This window comes from Phalacrocorax carbo, chromosome 6 (assembly GCF_963921805.1).
Source record: "Phalacrocorax carbo chromosome 6, bPhaCar2.1, whole genome shotgun sequence".
Classification (NCBI taxonomy): domain Eukaryota; kingdom Metazoa; phylum Chordata; class Aves; order Suliformes; family Phalacrocoracidae; genus Phalacrocorax; species Phalacrocorax carbo.
Window position 1 is genome coordinate 31,943,305 of NC_087518.1, and position 11,003 is coordinate 31,954,307.

The 11,003-nt window shown below is 49.1% G+C and overlaps 1 long non-coding RNA gene across 1 annotated transcript in view; it reads right to left on the reverse strand.

Moving 5' to 3' along the window:
• The window catches only part of LOC135313895 (uncharacterized), an 86,731-nt gene extending 76,190 nt beyond the window's left edge, over positions 1–10,541 (reverse strand). Inside the window, exons 1-2 of the long non-coding RNA XR_010373389.1 lie at positions 10,452–10,541; positions 9,719–9,792 (exon numbers count right to left, since the gene is read on the reverse strand). This is a non-coding gene — a long non-coding RNA (uncharacterized LOC135313895). The remainder of the gene's footprint in view (positions 1–9,718; positions 9,793–10,451) is intronic.
• Positions 10,542–11,003: the final 462 nt, after the last annotated feature.

An 11,003-nucleotide genomic window follows, 5' to 3' on the forward strand; every position in this document is an offset into this window, starting at 1 on the left:
CCGTTTGTAATAGCCTTTTCCATTGCTACTTTAATAACTCCCGTAACCTCTGCTTGCCACAGGTATGTCAGAAAGAGATGTAATTTGCTCTAAGCATGAGGAAAAATCAAAACAAATTACTGTTTCCAGGATCACCCTTCCCAGTACAGCCTGCCTTCCTTTCATACAGAAACCATTTTAAGAGCTGTGCCAGACACCCCCATCTCCTAAATACAAACTTAACTTCCATCACGTGGCTCTTCTCCGCAAAAGGCTTCTGCCATAGTTGAGGAAAACATCTGTGTGCCAGGCAGCACTTAACCGAGTGCGAGTCTGTGTGCTGGGAGAACCAATAGCTTATAGAGGCGTAGGAAGGCTTTGTGGGAAACTAACCCTAATCCTCTTCTGAAATACCTTGGCTACCTTTGAGCTACTAGCCCAAGTAGAAGGCACACAGACTGTCATAAGTAAGACTAGCAAGAAACCCCACATACCTGCATCCAGCCTCCAAGCAGTGTTAGAGTTATATCAAATAATCACTCCTGCTCAGTTTCGCTTTAAACCAGTCACGGTACTTCCCTGCCCTATGACCACTGGATGGGACCAGCACCTCTCCACTCTAACATGCGGGAGGAGTCTTCTACTTGTCACCAGCCTCCCAAGTTCATGACCAGCCCATAACTAACTGTCCTTGTGCCAACATAATCTTCTCCCTACCAACTATTTCTGCTCTGATATACAGGCAGTGTATCTCAGCCTTGTTTTTGTAGAAGCCAAACTCTAAGTGTGATGGGATCTTCATGCCTTTGAATTTCCCTGTGGGCTCCTTTATACTTGCTCCCATTTGACTCTGTTGGTCTTCAGAAAGAGCAGCCAGGCATCCCCATTATTCCTGATATAGTCTCACCAAACTAGCTGACAGCAGTGCTAACGCTTCCCCCAGACCACCAGGAACATCTCACTACAATCCTATTTACTCCAACCTTGGCTGCATCTTGTCATCCTGGTGTCTCATACTCTTTAGGGAAAAAAAGTTATGAAGGTCCTGGGATGGGCTGTCCTGGGAGGAAAACAAAAAAATGTAAAAAATCCTAGAGACTGGGACTGGAGTCCTAGCCCTCCCTCACCATAGCTTTGAGCCACAGATTTACTCTGTCCTCCAGCTCTGTTGGCCAGGTGAAGAGAAGAAACGCATGCTGGAGAGCTGGGCAGGATAACCAAAGCCTTTCCAGAGCAGGATCTTGGAGCAACCCTGTAAAGAAACCAGACTAAACTTCCCATATCCCCCTGAAATGGATTATCCCTCCAAGGCAGTTCTTCTCATTCCCTCAGCATGGTGACACTCACGTACCCTCACCAGTATGCTGAGAAAGCCCCAGGCATCTGGGACATGAATTTCCCTCAGCTCTTCCCCAGCATGGGCAATACTAAGTTTGTTTAGACAGGGTTGCCTCGCCCTAGCTTTACTCTTCTGCATTCCCACCACAGAAAGACAGGGTGGAGAGCTGGAAAAGTCTTAATTTCTGGGAAGGGTAACTGAAGTCTTACGAGCTCAGCCCCACACCTGGGAGCTACCTTACCGATAAATAGAGCTGTCCCATCTCTGTGCCTGCAGAAGGGACCTGGCAACAACTTCTTCCTCCCAGGCAATTGCCCAGATTATCCACAGGCACAAAATACTGGGTGCATCCCAACCAGACACATCTCTATTAATCACAGCCCTCCACAGTTAAAGTTATTTAATTCAGAGGTGAGAGAAACTGCTCAGCTGTTTATGTCCAAGGGTTAAACTTGCCCCAGCCACTCACTACACATTTTTTACAATCTGGCAGTGATCCTTGCCTATTAAGCATCTCTGGCTTCAGAGAAGAGGTATTGATTTATTTCACTTTTATGGCTGGAGGTATTTATTCCTATTTGCTTTCCCACTTCTTCACCCCAGATGGGGTGTGGGGGATGAGGAGGGGAAAAAAAAAAAAATACAACACTGGTAGAGCCAAGAGGTGATGACTCATGGTTTTCTGATGGAAGACACGAAGGTTGGGACAAGGGAGGTGGGGACCAGCTCCTGGGCTATGATGCCAAACTTTGTCACAGTTTTTATTTTCATGATGAAAAGAGGCAAATATGTGGCTGGAAGAAAAGGAAAACGCATCAAACTTCAGAGGGAAGGTTCCTATCAAAGTTGTGTCCCCATAGGGTGCTTTGTGAGTTAGAGCTTGATTGATTTGTACCAGCTAAGGACCTCAGCAAATCTCTCCTGTGGGAAGAATGTCAACGCTTTCCCATATCTTAAAGCCAATCTGGAAAGGAAGATAAAACCATACTGCCGCAAGAGACGAGTGTGGACTAACATCCCTGATTTTAGCCCATTCCCAAACTGCTGCAGACACCCATTTCCAGACAAAACTCCTGGACAGGGCCCCCACTCCAGTTTTTAATGCTGTATTTCAATCTCCTCCTGCTATCACTGATTTTAGAAGGCAGCTGGCTTTGTTCTTCAGTGCCAGTACAAACACAGATTTGCATTTACACCCTTTCAGATGTTTCTTTGCACACAGGTGACGTGCCATGAGATGCCTGGGGATGTGATGAAAGCACAGGAGGACAGTCAGACCCCTCCAAGGCAGCAGATGCTCTGGCTCATCGCACGACCCCCACCTCACGTGCGCAGCCTGTTCTGCATCCTAGTTGGGAGCCTCCTTCTCAGAAAAACCAGGAAGACACTCACTATTACAAAAAACCTAACAACACATCCATTTTCAGCAGCATTCCATATCAATGGATCAGCCTTACACTCTGCCACATAAACTTCTTGCGACACAGCACCAGACAAAGCATCCTGCTCTCCTGTGACTGCCTGGCCTATTTTGGTAGCAGGCGAGTTTGGGGAGAGTACGCTTCTTCCACTCCTGTCTGCATGCAATGCAGATGCAACACAAGCATGTGGTCTGTAGGCACCATCTTAGGATTTCTGGAAACAGTTCCTGTCTCAGTTTCCGAAATCCCACAGCACAGTGTATGTGACAAAGTGAGCAAGGGCTTGACTGGAGTATTGAATTTTGGGAGAAGAAAGGGAGGTAAGTGCCAGGGGCTGTGGGGAGAAGATCAGGGGTACCTGGGCAAGGAGAGATGGAAGCCTTGCTCCAGCAAGGAGAACTGGAGGGGGGTTGAGGGAGGTCTGTTTTGGGAGCTCTAGGGATGCTATACAGAGCAGCAGCGGCCCCAGAGCATAGAGCACCCCAAATCAGGGCCTGCTGTCAGGGACTGAAGAAAAAAAAAAAATCTGTAAGGATTTCTGGGCAGACTTAGGAGACACTCAAAGACCCCTTCTTTGTGCCCCTCTGAACCTGCAAAACCCAGGGCCTCCATTCAGCCCCAAGGTCTCAAAGACTGTAAAACGCCCCCAGATGCCTCGTACATCCTCCAACATTTAGCCTATCCCAGGGAAAGGAGAATTTGAGCTCCCTCTCTATCTGCTTGTTTGCCAACCCTCCTGCTTCAAAGAGAAGCCCACATTTCTGTTCGTCAAACACAACATGCAAATACAGAAAGAATGAAAGGAAGAAGCAGGCAGGCAGGCAGGCTGGTGGCAGATAGCACGGGAGCCACCACTGAGCACAGCTGGTTCACGCTTCATTAGCCTCCTCTCTCACCAAGCTGCAAGCACAACCTTTCAGTCTGGCTACACACAGACAGAGAGGGAGGGAAAGACGTACATTTTCCATTTGGAGCCCATTTCCCCCCTTCCAAAACCCAGCTAACCCCACTGAGGCTTCATTGGGCTCAAAGGTGCACATTTCTGCTCCAGTATCTCCTGCACTAGTTAAATATACCTTCAGGCAAACGTCAAGAGTGAGCCCAGTTTGAAACTTATTGTGTTGTCAAGATGACAAGTGCTCTGCCAGGCTGTTAGTCTCTGCTGCCCTTCCTGTGTCTGTTCCCCCTCCCCTTCTGCTCATTAAAAGCTCCCTTGATAAGCTAGGGCTGGGCTTTTTTTTTTATTCATTTAAATGTTTTCTTAACTTCAAAACATCAACAGCTGTGGGACTGAAAGAATGATGCTTTCTCTCTGATATGGATAGAGATTCATCCTGCTGCAACATGGCGATGTGGGTTGGTGGACAGAGCAGAGCCCTTGTCCATTTTATTCACGTGGCAGTAAGCAAGAGCCCAGCTTGTGGACTGGCTACTGCCGGCTCACCCCAGCCTGGTGATCCTGCCAAGGGAGTCAGGTAGCGAGCCAGCATGTCCTGCTGCAGCCTCACCTACCCCAACTTTCCCTATTCTCACCTCAAATATGATCTTCAAAGTCCCCCACTTCTGTCCTCCTCAGGCAACGCAAACCCATGTTGACACAAGGCTAGAGCCACAGAGCCTGCTTCTTAGTCCCTGTGCCTCCATCGCCTGAGATTTCTGCTCCTCGTTGCTGTGTCATTTAAGCGTATCAGTTAAGGAAGGAATTCACTGGTTTTGAAAATCACAAACCAAACCCCCCTTGAAAACAAGCTAATGCACTGAACTTTCCTACAGGCCTTTTCTAGTGCATCCTCCTGCCTGGGTTCCTCACAGCAATAAAATAACAACTCTTTTGACCTGTTAGATGTGCTGGAAAGCATCTTGACTAGCAGCCCAAACCCCTGGAAGAGCTTGCTTTAAGTCTTAGCCAAGACACTGAATGAAAACAGCTTGAGAGGGAAGATGAATTAAGCATTCTCCTCTCTGCCTGCAAACAAAGGCCCGGGGGTGAGGAATAGATGCCATCTGAAACAGAAGGGACCCACAGAACTGTCAGATATGCCTCTTGCCATAGTCTAGCCTTCCCACCAAGCCCTACTCCAGAGTTAAACTTTCAGTTTTCACTTCTACTCTGACTTACTCAGGGTAAGAGGCATATGCAGCTGTGCCATGTGCCTGCCCACCCGTCTCCCCAACGCATGCTCCCCAGCAATTCTGGAACCAGCTGATGAAGACAAAGGGATTGCAGTGGTCAGAGGAGAGATTCTGCTGCTGCTTGGAGCAATCTTTGCTGAGCAGCACAGTGGAGATAGACCTCCACTGGCTTTAATGGCTCCCACTGTCTCCAAGCAGCAGCAAGTCCTGCAGCTGGGGCTGAATGGCCATGGGAGTTTGCCTACCTTGCCTGGGCTCTCCCTGCATGGGCAATCCATTCTCCAGGGCTGGCTGCCATTCCTTCCATGAGCACACGCAGCATCTGGCACCATGGGTCCCTAGCCTGAGCAGGGGCTTCTTGGTATCACTGACAAATAAATAACCGTGATTAGCTCCTCTAAATGAGCATTCGCATCTTCTAATAAACATCGTAAAAAGGAGAAATGAGACTTAATTCACTTTTATTGTCACAACTGACATGTTGCAAGATCTTAATTGGACTGAAAAGAGTTTCCAGTAAGGAGAAGCTGTTTAACTCACTCATTAGCAGCAGCCTAACAGAGACGGATGCTCCAGTTTTAGGAGCAGGTGAAAAGGAAAAACAGATCCCAGCCCATCCCCACCTGCCCATACACCCAGACACACCGTGTCCCACGGATGGCCCCAGGAAGGGACTCAACACTGAGAAGTCTTCTCTTTAATCCAGGCACACAGCAGCCACTGTAGTGTACACCCATTCAAATATCTGCCCTTTGTTCCCTTCCATCAATCTGCATCAGTCAATAAGGACCCCAAGAAGAGAGCTGTGGGAAGTGAGGCTCAAGCTGAAAATATTGAGTCCCTTGCAATTCCCATTCATATGCACTACCCACAGGATACTCAAAAGTCCCTGAGCAACAAGGGCTCTTTGCAGGCTGTGCTTCAACCTCTTCTCCAGCACTGTTTCCACACTAGGATGCTCACAAGGGCTTAGGAAGGAAGGCAAGGAATGTAGCTCCTCACCTTTCTCTCAGAAGGCAGAGGGGCAGCTTTGCCTCACGTATAAAAACATAAATTAACCCAGGGACCAAGTCAGATAAAACATCACCCCCACAGGCAAATTTTTCAGTAAATTCTGAAACCCAGGAGCTGGAATGGAAAACACTGTGTAGTTGCCACTGCCACCTCAGCATCAGCAGCACCCGAGCATCTCAGACTCGGACAGACAGACAGCTCTGTGCCAGTTGTTCCACCCAGCAGATCTGGAGCAGTGCCTGGCTGGTTTACTCCAGCTCTCTCTGTCCCAATGCAGATAAATTTAGTTTTCTGCTCTCGCTGCCTGGGGAAGAGTAGGGAGGGGGAGCTGACATCTTTCAAATGAGACCTTAAAAATAAGCTGTCTACATGTCTGGACGTTGAAGAATCCCAGCCAGAGCTTTGTCTGGATAAAAGAGCTCGCTCCAGCACCCTGACCAGGTTGTACCCTAACCAGACTGCTACCCACCCAGAAACAGCTACACTTCAGTAGCATAACAATCCTTGTTCACAGCGTGATTGTCATGACTAGCATTCCTTGCTGTGCCAGAGATGCTCTGGGGGTGCCACCACACTACGTGCTGCATACACATGCAGCAACAGCCCCTGCACTTCATTTCTTAAGGTCTTCACTTCATTTCTTAAGATCTGGAGGACAAGAGCCAGAGCAGAGCCAGGAATAAAAGTCCAGATCACCCATCTTCCATTACTGTGACCCACTCCAGTCACTAGCCCAGCTTCCCTTCCAATGAGACTCTTGATTTCACTGGGGCTGAAAGCTGCTCTGTAAAGGCAAGTCAGCATTTGATAAAGAATATAACAGGATGAATAAAACCATGTGTTTGTACAAGAAAGCTTTTGCTCTGATCCTTAGTGCTGCAGTATGTTTTGACCTACTATTGCAAGACTCAGCTACATCTTCCCTCCCTCCAAATGTGACAGAAGGCAAAAAGGAAGCCGCAGCTGATGCCGCAGAGCCCTGTGCTGGGATTCCAGCTGACAAACAGCATCAGCAGAGCTGCCCACACACACACAGATTAAAACCCACACCCTCTGCTTTCCTGTCATCTGCAGGAGGAAGTGCATGCATACATACATGCATATACACATACATATGGGCCTGATTCTCCACTCAGACTCTTGGTGAAATACCAGCAGCCTCCAACAGGTTTGTACGCAAGGAGAAACACACCCACGAGATATTTTTTCTAATGAGGGCTGACATTTACCAGCTATCACAGATCCTACATTACCAAGAATAAAACTTAGAGGCAGAACCATATCTGGTTGGACAGGGCTGTTTTCTGGCAGCGAGCCAGCAGGGTGAAGGTGGGCACAGGCTCCAAACAGTCCCAGTAGTGATGGCATGCAGAAAATGTAGGGACCACACAGGCACCCAACATGTATGAGGAGCTGAGGCTGGGTTTGCAAGTGGCATCTGCTCTTGTGCGGCATCCAAGGGGAGGATCAATGACTCTAAGTGGCCTCCTTCGTACAATCTCTCCAGGCTGTCTGGCTACTATGCAACCCTGTTGGCTTATCAGCTCTGTGTTGATACAGAGGGCCACTTAGCACCACTATCAGAGGCTCACAGAGCAATGAAGACCACAAAAAGCCCTAACAAACTGCTGGGATCTCACCCAGGATGGGATTTCAACTCAGAGGTTTGGTCCAGAGAGCTTTAACACCAGATCCTCTTCAGCATAGGCAAACCCTGAACCACACACAAATTAAGTGCATTTTGCAATGGACCCCAAACCCTTGCTGGATCTGCCTCATCTGATTTACTATTTCTGCCAAGGAAAGTGGATTTATTCCCAAATTTAGCAGCTGCCAAATAATTGTAAGTGTGTTCATATGGGGATTTGCCACAAGCTTTTGTTAAGCCAGGGCAGGACTTGCACACTGAACAGCCCTTCCCTCGAGACGCATCAAGCCCACCGCAAGAAGTGGCCTCTTTCTTTCACAGCATAGGTTGCTCATAAGGTATCTCACTCCTGCCTAAATCCAGAGGTGATTCTATTCAGAGCTGGTCACCCACCTTTCACAGATGACACAGTGACAGAAGACAAGGAGCTGACAAGGGAAAGAAGTCAGTGCTCCAAATTGGTTTCAAACTTCAACCCCAGCTTGCCATGCAGGGTGTGTGGCAGTGGGTTTATTTTTCAGCAAACAAGTTTCCTTTCTTCCAATCAACTCAGAGGCAATAAGAGGTGGGTTTCAACAAGACATAAATCTGCCAACGGCATATCAAGGCTTCTGAATAGCAAGGGCACAGACAATTGTCCAGTGGAAAAGAAAAAAAGGTCAGAGCAGTAACTCTTGCAGTATTTGTTCCACAAACAGAGAAGGTTTACACAGCTTTTCTGGGCAATTATTGGGCAGGAAATAAATCTCAACAGAAACTCATCTTCTTCTCCCGCTTTGCAGCTGAATCTCTTTGCCTCACGCCCCTAGCGATGTCCCCAAAATGCTTTGCAACAAGATGTCAGTTACACAACCCAAGGCTGTGCCCCAAGAGCCAGTGGAGAACTGTATTAAATTTAATAGCATTGCTCCAGGTAATCTACGACCGCTTATAATCAATTGTCCATGCCCGCTGCAGCATGACTATAGCTGTCTTCCCAGGGCTGCAGGTGCAGGACTGGCAGAGAAAGCGTCTGCGTAGGCTGGAGACAAGAGCAAGCTCTTGCATGGCCTTGAGTGTATGGAGAGGCTGGGAGGCAGCCAGCCCACCCCTGATACCGTGCGCCTGTTAAGCCAGGGTTCAAGGTCTCTTGGTGGATTGGAGAGCCTGGGCATGAGCATGCCAACTCCAAAGAGACTATTATCCACGCTGTGGGGAAAAACACCAAGGAGGAGCCAGTCTCTCCCCTTTGGCATCAATTCAACGAGGCATGAAAAGGATCACTGTCTCTGTTTTATGCAGAGGGAAGCAACGCACAGGGAGGCAGGAAAGATTTTTCCTCTGCTGTGGCAGAGCTAGGAATCAGTTGGCATCTCCTGCAGCCCCTGATACCCCATGCTCCCTTCACACTCTCTGGCACCAGTGTCATTCCACCACCCAGGACTGGCTCCAGGCTCCTCTGCAGTACTGGCAAAGAGGAGCATGAGCAGCCCTGGCTGAGGGGCCAGGGCCAGGAGAGTGAGGCCAGGCAGGCAGAGGGGAGAAAGAACAGATGGACAGCTTCAGGAGCAGGACTTGCTACTCTCACCCTCTTTATGTGGGTAAGAAACACTGTCACACACACCTCAACACTTCCCTCAGCAGAAGCAGCAGTAGTTAGCTGAAACCACCACTGGAAAGCAGACAGCCCTGGATCCCAGGTCAGCTGTTATCACCACACCAGACAAGTGCAACCGAGATATGTGCCTAGCCTCTCTTTCTGGTCCACAGTTGAGGGTATACTTGGATTCCTAAAACTCTAAGGAGACAAAATGTGTACAAACGGGTTGCCTGATGTCTTGCTCAGACCTTTGCTGAACATGGTGCTTGCTTTCCACCCTGCTCACCTTTTCTGGGGACCTTGGCAAGGGGCTGTATTTTCTTGCCAGCTCCCACAAGAACAGTTAAGACAGAAGAGTTACAGGACCCCAGTCTACATGTGCTGCATTTCACAGTGCCCAGAGGCAGAAAGACATCCCCACCTCTCCAAGTCTTCCTCTCCTCCTCTTGACCACAAGCAGGTTGAGCCCATGATAAAACATGGTCAGGAGAAGCCAAGTAAGCTCAGTCCCCCGGGAGCTGTCTGTGAGGAATGGCAGCCTCCAGGTAGGCTTCCAAGCCTCTCTCCATCCTCCTTCCCTTGCCAGCGATGGAAAAATTAAGTACCTGTTGCATTGGCATCCAGGAAAGCAGGCACAGTCTCTGAGGTGTGGTTTCCATACAGGGTCATGGCAGAAGCCCTGGGAAAGGCAGAGGGTATTTAGTCCAGCATCCCAATCACTCAGGCATTGAGCAGAGCTAGGTACAGGGAGGAGGTAGCAAGTGACAGCTCTAAGCATACAGGAACAATTACAGCCCTCTCTCCAGCAACATTTTCCTTCCCTAACCTCCCAGCTCCTCTCCAGCCAAATGGCAAGGCCCTATTTCCACACATGCGCCCTCCACACACACTGACTGCATCAGAGGGAACAGAGTCCTCTGCCTGCATCCTCAGGCACATGTGGGAAACAAGCTAAGCATCATTAACACCAAGCCCTTTACCAGCATCTCCCAGTCACAGCAAAGGACGCCTATCACCTCCAGAAACCCCAGTACGTCCCGGACCAATGGGCAGTTGTTGGAACAATCAAACCCAAGCCAATTTCATCACGTGGAGGGAAGGACAGCCAGAAAACTACCGTCCAACCTGCTAAAACCACTGGTCCCCTGAGGTCACAAAATCCAAGCCACTTTCACTGAGGAAGCGATAAGAGGCAGCAGGGTACTAAGCTGTCCACTTCAGCTCAGCGTAAATCTCAGAGCTTCCTCAAAGCTCTGCATGAAAGGGAACGGTACAGCTTGCCTGAAAAGCAGCCACTGGCCTCCTGAACAGAAACATTGCCATCTAGAGGCTCCTTACCTTCTTTGTGGACAGGCTTGGGAAAACCTGGGAGGAATTTCCACCCTCCCCAGGCACCTGTGCAGAAGAGAGCTGTTAGCAGGGACAGGGAACCTGAGGTGTAGGATTGCAGCATGAGCCAGACTCCAAGAGTCTTGGAAGAACTTGATCAGAGTGTAGGTAACTGTCTCTCCTGCTTTGCTGTATTTGAAGGCTTGCCTTGCTCTCAGCAATGCACTTGGAGAGACATGAGCTGGGGAATCTTCCCTATGCCCATGGGAAGACCATCCCAAGGTGACCAGGCTGCCCTGTGGGGAGACACCAGTGGAGCCTTACTAGTGAGTCCATGAAATGGAGACGGGTGTGAGAGCATCCAGCTCAGCTGTGGATCTCCAACTTTTTCTGCACACAAGGAAGTGCCAACCACCCACTGAAGTCCTCTGTAAAGGCGGGCTCAGATCACAGCAGACCCCACCTTTAGACCAGGCTCTTGCTCCACAGCAGAGACATTCTCCAGCAGCTTTTTTTGGCCCAGGCTGCTCTCCAATTTAACAGCCCCTCAACACAATGCTT